This window comes from Chlorocebus sabaeus, chromosome 16 (genome assembly GCF_047675955.1).
Source record: "Chlorocebus sabaeus isolate Y175 chromosome 16, mChlSab1.0.hap1, whole genome shotgun sequence".
Classification (NCBI taxonomy): domain Eukaryota; kingdom Metazoa; phylum Chordata; class Mammalia; order Primates; family Cercopithecidae; genus Chlorocebus; species Chlorocebus sabaeus.
Window position 1 is genome coordinate 18,720,557 of NC_132919.1, and position 9,034 is coordinate 18,729,590.

Sequence of the window (9,034 nt, forward strand, 5' to 3'; positions counted from 1 at the left end):
CGGGTTCAAGCAATTCTCCTGCCTCAGCCTCCCTAGTAGCTGGGACTACAGGTGCGTACTGTCATGCCCAGCTAATTTTTGTATTTTTAGTAGAGACGGGGTTTCACCATGTTAGCCAGGATGGTCTTGATCTCCTGACCTCGTGATCTGCCCACCTTGGCCTCCCAAAGTGCTGGGATTACAGGTGTGAGCCACCGCACCCAGCCTGGTCAACATTTTACTAAAAGTTGTAGCCAGAGCCTTTAGGTAAGAAAAAGCAATAAAAGGCATCAAATTGGGAAAGAAGAAATAAAACCATCTCTATAAATACAGAAAATCCCAAAGAATACAAACACACAAATTACTAGAGCTAATAAGCAAATTCAGCAAAATTTGACAGGTGTGAGCCACTGTGTCTGGACCAGTTGTGTTTCTATGCACTACCAAGAAACAATTCAAAAATGTAATTAAGAAAACCGCTGGGCATGGTAGCTCACACCTGTAGTCCCACACTTTGAGAGGCCTAGGCGGGTGGATCCCTTGAGCCCAGGAGTTCAAGACCATCCTGGGCAATGTGGTGAAACCCCCTCCCTACAGAAAATACAAAAATTAGCCGAGTGTGATGGCATGTGCCTGTAATCCCAGCTGCTCAGGAGGCTGACGTGGGAGGATCACCTGAGCCCTGGAGGTCAAGGCTGCAGTGAACCGTCACGTCATGCATCGTTGCACTCCAGCCTGAAAAAGGAGTGACATTCTGCAACATGTTACAACGTGAATGAACCTTGAAAACAAATATAAGTGAAATAAGCCAGACACAAAAAGACAATATTGCATATTTCCACTTACAGAGGTACCTACAAGAATCAAATTCACAGAGACAGAAAGTAGAATAGTGCTTATAATGGTCTGGGCAGAGGGAGGAAAGGAAAGTTTGTTTTTTGGGTAGAGTTTCAGTTTGGGATGTCGAAAAACTTCTGGAGATAAACAATGGTGATGGTTACATACCAATAGCTACATGAATGTACTTAATGCCACTGCATTGTATGTGTGAGAAATGGTTAAGATGGTACATTTTACATCTATTTTATACCATCCCCCCTAAAAAAATTATTTTTAAGAGTCAAGATCTCACTCTGTCTTCCAGGCTGGGGTGCAGTGGAACAATCAAAGCTCACTGCAGCTTTGAACCCAGCCAGCTTCCCTGGTGCAAGCGATCATCCCGCTTCAGCTTCCAGAGTAGCTGGGTCTATAGGCGGTGCCACCACACCCAGCTCATTTTTAATTTATTTCATTTTATTTATTTATGTATTTATTTATTTATTTATTTTTGAGGTGGAGTTTTGCTCTTATTGCCCAGACTGGAGTGCAATGGCGCAGTATCGGCTCACTGCAACCTCTGCCTCCCGGCTTCAAGCGATTCTCCTGCCTCAGCCTCCTAAGTAGCTGGGATTACAGACATCCACCACCAACGCCCAGCTAATTTTGTATTTTTAGCAGAGACGGTGTTTCTGCACGTTGGTCAGGCTGGTCTGGAACTCCCGACCTCAGGTGATCCGCCCGCCTTGACCTTCCAAAGTGCTGGGATGACAGGCGTGAGCCACCGCGCCCAGCCTGATTTTTACTTTTATTATTATTTTTGTTTTCCCCTTGGTAGGGACCGGATTCCGCTACGTTGCCTGGGCTGGTCTCCCGCCTGGGCCTGGGCGTGGGAGCCCAGAACGCTGAGATTACCGGATTACAGGCGGGCGCAGCACACCGGGAACAAACACGTCCCACTTTAAAAGTTCAGGTTTGTCATTAAGTATTCCTTAAATTAAATTAATTTAGTTTAATTTAAATATATTTTTAAAACAATTTTTAAAAATTACATTTCCACCGAAAACATTAATTTAAATTAATTTTTTTTTTTTCTTTTTTTAGACGGAGTCTCGCTCTGTCGCCCAGGCTGGAGTGCAGTGGCCGGATCTCGGCTCACTGCAAGCTCCGCCTCCCAGGTTCACGCCATTCTCCTGCCTCAGCCTCCTGGGTAGCTGGGACTACAGGCGCCCGCCACCTCGCCCAGCTAGTTTTTTGTATTTTTTTTAGTAGAGACGGGGTTTCACCGTGTTCGCCAGGATGGTTTCGATCTCCTGACCTCGTGATCCGCCCGTCTCGGCCTCCCAAAGTGCTGGGATTACAGGCTTGAGCCACCGCGCCCGGCCAAATTAATTTTTAAAACAAATTTTTAAAATTAAGTTTCCACCTGAAACATTAATATGTGTCGTTAAGTGATGATATTGGAAAAGAAGTTACTGCCAAACTATTTTCCTATTTCTTTCCTAATGGAATCGGAAATAGCGAAAGTATCTCGCCATCAGTTAAAAGTGTATGGCGGATGTGGACCCAGCAGAGGCTGAACGTGGGGGATTAAGACTATACTTTCAGGGATCATTTTTATAGTTTGTTAGTAGGGAAGTTATTCTGAACGTGTAGAGCATCCAAAGTCACGAAGAAGAGGCGTAGTGTTCTCTCCTGAGTGTGAAGCGGGGGTTTTTGGTGTTGCCTCAGTGCAACTGCCATTTGCCATTGATGATGGATCTTCTCTCCACTTTGGAGAGTAAGAGGGAGAGGGCGTGGTCTGAGTGGTTTCCTTTCTTAGTGGTGTAAAGACGGATGATGGTTAAGTAAGTTCTGTGTTTTTATTTTGGTGGTGGTAAACCTGGCATTTTATCTCAGTGATTTTTAAATCTTAATCTTGACAGAGGGGATTCTGTGATATATTCTACCTGTTTTTCCATTTCTTCTCACCCGCTGCCTCCTCTGCTCTCGCTTTTTTTTTTTTTTTTTTCCTCCCCCAACAACTCTAGATGGAGTCTCACTCTGTCGCTCAGTTGCTCAGGCTCGAGTGCAGTGGGGCGATCTGGGCTCACTGCATCTTCTGCCTCCTGGATTCAAGGCGATTTTCCTACCTCAGCCTCCTGAGTAGCTGGGATTACAGGCGCGCACCAACACACCTGGCTAACTTTTTGTATTTTTAGTAGAGACGGAGTTTCACCATATTGGCCAAGCTGGTCTCGAACTCCTGACCTCGTGATCCCCCAGCCTCGGCCTCCCAAAGTGATGGGACTACAGGCATGAGCCACCGTGCCCGACGTGCCTCCATTTTTTTCTTTTCTATTGGAATCGGTAGCGTTTGATAGCAGTAGGAGTCCATCTGAGTTTCCCCAATTCGTCTGCTGTTCCTGTGTGTTGAGCAATGGGATACAGCCAACAGTGTAGTTGGCTCTCTTTAAAGAGACTTACGAAGGAAAGCAATTTAACATTCTTCTAATCACTCTTGGGTGCTATGCTTACTTCTTTTATGTTTCTTTAGTAAAATAAAAATCAGCTTTTCTTTTCTTTCAGACGGAGTCTCGCTTGGTCCCCCAGGCTGAAGTGCAGTGGTGCCATCTTGGCTCACTGCAACCACCGCCTGGCGAATTCAAGTGATTCTCCTGCCTTAGCCTCCGCAATAACTTGGACTATGGGCGCATGCCCACCACTCCCAGCTGATTTTTGTATTTTTGGAAGAGATGGGTTTCACCATGTTGGCCAGGTTGGTCTCAAACTCCCGACCTCAAGTGATCCACCTGCCTCGGCTTCCCAGAGTGCTAGGATTACAGGCATGAGCCACAGTGCCCAGCCTACAGATACTTTAAAAAACATTTTATTTGTCACACCTGTAATCCCATCACTTTGGGAGGCCAAGGCAGGCGGATCACGAGGTCAGGAGATCGAGACTTTCCTGGCCAACATGGTGAAACCTCGTCTCTACTAAAAATACAAAAAATTGGCCGGGCGCGGTGGCTCAAGCCTGTAATCCCAGCACTTTGGGAGGCCGAGACGGGCGGATCACGAGGTCAGGAGATCAAGACCATCCTGGCTAACACGGTGAAACCCCGTCTCTACTAAAAAAAATACAAAAATCTAGCCGGGCGAGGTGGCGGGCGCCTGTAGTCCCAGCTACTCAGGAGGCTGAGGCAGGAGAATGGCATAAACCTGGGAGGCGGAGCTTGCAGTGAGCTGAGATCCGGCCATTGCACTCCAGCCTGGGCGACAGAGCGAGACTCCGCCTCAAAAAAAAAAAACAAAAAACAAAAAACAAAAAATTAGCCGGGCATGTTGGCATGTGCCTGTAGTCCCAGCTACTTGGATGCTGAGGCAGGAGAATCGCTTGAACCCAGGAGGCAGAGGTTGCAGTGAGCCAAGATCATGCCACTGCACTCCCGCCTGGGCTACAGAGTAAGACTCCATCTCAAAAAACAAAACAAAACAAAAAAACAAAACACACACACACACACACACACACACACACACACACACACACATTTTATTTGGGCCAGGCTCGGTGGCTCATGCCTATAATCCCAGCACTTTGGGAGGCCAAGGCGGGTGGATCACCTGAGGTTGGGAGTTGGAGACCAGCCTCATCTCTACTAAAAATACAAAATTAGCCAGGCTTGGTGGCACATGCCTGTAATCCCAGCTATTCAGGAAGCTGAGGCAGGAGAATTGCTTGAATCCGGGAGGCGGAGTTTGTGGTGAGCTGAGATCGTGCCATTACACTCCAGCCTGGGCAACAAGAGCGAAACTCCGTCTCAAACAATTAAAAAAAAAAAAAAAAAAAAAAAAAACAAAACTGTGGTTTGGCATGGTGACTCAGGCTCACACCTGTAATCCTAGAACTTAGGGAGGCTGAGGTAGGAGGATTGCTTGAGGCCAGGAGTTCAAGACTAGCCTGGGCAACAGAGCAAGATCCCATCTCTACAGAAAAGTACAATTTTTAAAATTATGACATTTTGAGCTGCATGATGAAAAAAATTTAAAAAAGAAAGAAAGGAAGAAAATTGGCCAGGTGCACACTTGTAGTTCTAACTAGTCAGGGTGCTGAGGCAGGAGGATCTCCTGAGCCCAGGAGTTCAAGGCTGCAGTGAGCTGTGATCGTGCCACTGATCTGCAGCCTAGTTTACGGGAAAAACAAGTGTTTTTCTTTTCTTTCTTTTTCTGCTGTCATTGTATGAAATAGTCTATAGGTTTCCATTATATCCAATTATAGAGGGTGTTACTGAGTTACGGATTTTCTGCCTGCTGGATCTGTCTGCTTCTGATAGAGGGACATTGAAGTCGCCAATTATAATAGTTTCTCCTTGCAGTGCTATCCCTTTCTGCCTCACATATTTTGATGTGCTGTTGTTAGGATCATACATGTTAAGGATTGTTATGTCTTCTTTGAGCATTGACTCCTTAATAATTATGTAATGCCCTGTCCTTATCCTGGATGACTTTCTTTTCTTTTCTCTTTTTTTTCTGAGATGGAGTCTCGCTCTGTTTCTCTGGCTGGAGTACAGTGGCTGGATCTCAGCTCACTGCAAGCTCCGCCTCCTGGGTTCACGCCCTTCTCCTGCCTCAGCCTCCGGAGTACCTGGGACTACAGGCGCCCGCCACCACGCCCAGCTAATTTTTGCATTTTTAGTAGAGATGGGGTTTCACCGTGTTAGCCAGGATGGTCTTGATCTCCTGATCTCGTGATCTACCAAAGTGCTGGGATTACAGGCGTGAGCCACCGCGCCTGGCCTTCTCTTTTCTTTTCTTTTCTTTTCTTTTCTTTTCTTCTCTTTTCTTTTCTTTTTGAGACAGGGTCTCTGTCAACCAGGCTGGAGTGCAGTGATCTTGGCTCAATGCAACCTCTGCCTCCCACACTCAAGTGATTCCTGTGCCTCAGCCTGCAGAGTAGCTGGGATTACAGGGGAGCGCCACCACGCCCCAATAATTTTTGTATTTTTAGTAAAGACAGGGTTTCATCGTGTTAGCCAGGCTGCTCTCGAACTCCTGGCTTCAGGTGATCTGCCTGTCTTGGCCTCCCAAAGTGCTGGAATTACGGGTGTGAGCCACTGTGCCTGGCCTATTCCTGATGACTTTCCTTGCTCTGAAGTCTGTACTGTCTGAAATTCATATAGAGACTCCTGCTTTCTCTTGGTTAGTGTTGGCATAGTAGGTCTTTCTTTATCCATTAATACATATGTCTTTAAAGTGTAGTTCTTGTAAGTAACATATAGTTATGTCTTGTTTTTTGCTCTACTCTGAAAATCTCTGTCTTTTAATTGGTTCATTTGGACCATCGATATGCAAAGGGATGTTGATGTAATTGGATTAATAGCTGCCTAGTTTTGTTTTTACTGTTTTCTATTTGTTGCCATTGTTTCTATTTTTGTATTTTTGTCTTCCACTCTTTTTCTGCCTCTTGTAGTGTTTTGTCTTTGGTGTTTTTCTTTTTTTCTTTTCTTTTTTTTTTTTTTTTTTTGAGACAAAGACTTGCTCTGTCCAGCAGGCCACAATGCAGTGGCACAATCATGGTTTATTGTAGCCTCAAGCTCCTGGGCTCAAGCAATCCTACCATCTTGGCCTCCCGAGTAGCTGCGACCACAGTTGTGCACCACCGTGCCTGGTTAATTTTTTTTTAATTTAATTTTTTGTAGAGACAGGGTCTACTATGTTGCCCAGGCTGGTCTCAAACTCCTGGGCTCAAGTGATCCTTCTGTCTCAGTCTCTCAAGTAGCTGGGACTACAGTCACATGCCACCACGCCCAGCTAATTTTTTTATTTTTTGTAGAGATGGGATCTTGCAGTGTTGTTCAGGCTGGTCTCAAACTCCTGGCCTCAAGCGATCCTCCTGTCTCAGCCTCCCAAAGCACTGGGATTACAGGTGTGAGCCGCTATGCCCAGTCATAAATAAAATATGTTTTAGAGTATCTGTGTCCACTGATAAGGGTGTAGTCACTTCTTCCCTCACCCGCTCCTATAAGTGCTGAGGATTCCACTGCACTGACCCAAGGAATGTTGTGCCCTCAGGGAATATTGAGGCCTAGCAGATGTTAAACAACATATGACACACCTAAGTATTTCATTGGGCTTACAGTACACAGGTGGCTTTTGGTTTGATTTTCTTCTGACTTTATTTCTCTCACTCCTGCCTCTCAGAGTAAAAGATTTGCTGCTTATCTTTGCTGTCCATGGGCTGTGGGCTGCTGGGCTGAAAGAAGGTACCACTTAAAAGGAAAGTCTTCTTGCTCTTATAAAAATTCTAATGTAACCCACTTAAGGTGAAGAGGTCGATGATGACAAGAGTAAGGAGAGCAGGCAAAGCTTTCTCAGGACGGAGAGAAGATGGGGTACCAGGATTAGATTCTCAACCTATTAGGAAAAAAAAAAATACCAGTGATTTATACAAGAGAAGAGTTTATTTCTCTCTCCCATAACAAAATCTGGGGGTAGACACTCCAAGAGCAATCTTGGACCTTGACTCTCCTCCCATCAAAAGGTAGACTCCAATGCCACACTCGGTAAGGGCTGGTCTTGGTGACAGGCTCCTAAAACATGGAATGTGGCTAGTGGGCACAGTGGCTCATGCCTGTAATCCCAACACTTTGGAAGGCTAAGGCAGGCAGATCACTTGAGGTCAGGAGTTCGAGACCAGCCTGGCCAACATGGCGAAACCCTGTCTCTACCAAAACTACAAAAATTAGTCAGGCGTGGTGGCACACGCCTGTAGTCCCAGCTACTCAGGAGGCTGAGGGACAAGAATTGCTTGAACCCGGGAGGCAGAGGTTGCAGTGAGCCGAGATCGCACCACTACACTCCAGCTTGGGTGTCAGAGTGAGACTTTGTCTCAAACAAATAAACAAACACACAAACAAAAAACACAAAGAAATGGAATGCGGTCGGGCGCGATGGTGCACCCCTGTAATCCCAGCACTTTGGGAGGCTGAGGCTTGTGGATCGTTTGAGCTCAGGAGTTCGAGACCAGTCTGGGCAATATGGTGAGACCCCGTCTCTACAAAAAATGCAACAAATCAGCCAGGCACGATGGAGCATGCCTGTACTCCCAGCTACTTGAGAGGCTGAGGTGGGAGGACCCCTTGAGCCTGGAAAGTCGAGGCCACAGTGAGCCAAGATTGCACCCCTGCATTTCAGCTTGGGCAACAGAGTGAGACCCTGTCTTTTAAAATAAATTTTAAAATAAAACTTTTAAATAAAGAAACAAGGAAGTTGATTTTTGTACTGTGTAAGATAAGGATCCAATTTGTTCTGCATGTGAGTATACAATTTTACCAATACCGTCTATTGCCACTTTGTCCTTGAAGAGACGGTCCTTGGTCCCTTTGTCGAGAATCAATTGGCCATAATTGTTTGGGTTTATTTCTGGGAGAGTGAGATCCTGTCTCAAAAGAAAAAGTGAAAGAAAGGGAAAGAACAAGCAAAGAAAAGAGAAGAAAGAAAGAGAGAGGCCGGGCTCGGTGGCTCAAGCCTGTAATCCCAGCACTTTGGGAGGCCGAGACGGGCGGATCACGAGGTCAAGAGATCGAGACCATCCTGGATAATACGGTGAAACCCCGTCTCTACTAAAAAATACAAAAAAAACCTAGCCGGGCAAGGTGGTGGGCGCCTGTAGTCCCAGCCACTTGGGAGGCTGAGGCTGGAGAATGGCGTAAGCCCAGGAGGCGGAGCTTGCAGTGAGCTGAGATCTCCGGCCACTGCACTCCAGCCTGGGCTACAGAGCGAGACTCTGTCTCAAAAAAAAAAAAAAAAAGAAAGAGAGAGAGAGAAAGAAAGGGAGAGAAAGAGAGAGGAAGGAAGGAAGGAAAGGAAAGAAGGAAGGAAGGAAGGAAAAAGGAAAGGAAAGGAGAGGAAAGGAAAGGAAAGGAGAGGAAGAAATGGAACGCAACAGAAGTGACACTATGTGAACTTCAAGACCAGGTCATGAGCAGTATCCACCCTCTCTCTGGAAAACTCACTCTTGGAACCCTGCCACCATCCTGTGAGGAGGGCCAGGCCACACGCAGAAGCTACCTGAAAGCCCCACTGAGGTCTCAGCTGACAGATAGACAGCATCCGCCATCAGACATGGGAGTGGTCTTCACTTGTGGTCTCCATCCCTGCCCTCCATCTGACAGTAACCACAAGGAAGACCCGAGGCAGGCACCATCTAGCTGAGCCGAGGCAATGACCAGAATCAAGAGACGTAATAAACAATTAATGA

The 9,034-nt window shown here is 46.3% G+C and overlaps 1 non-coding gene across 1 annotated transcript; it reads left to right on the plus strand.

The window, feature by feature from the left end:
• Positions 1–2,387: 2,387 nt before the first annotated feature.
• On the plus strand, positions 2,388–2,605 carry LOC119620397 (small nucleolar RNA U3). The gene has a single exon (XR_005236926.1). It is a non-coding gene; the product is annotated as a small nucleolar RNA U3 (small nucleolar RNA).
• Positions 2,606–9,034: the final 6,429 nt, after the last annotated feature.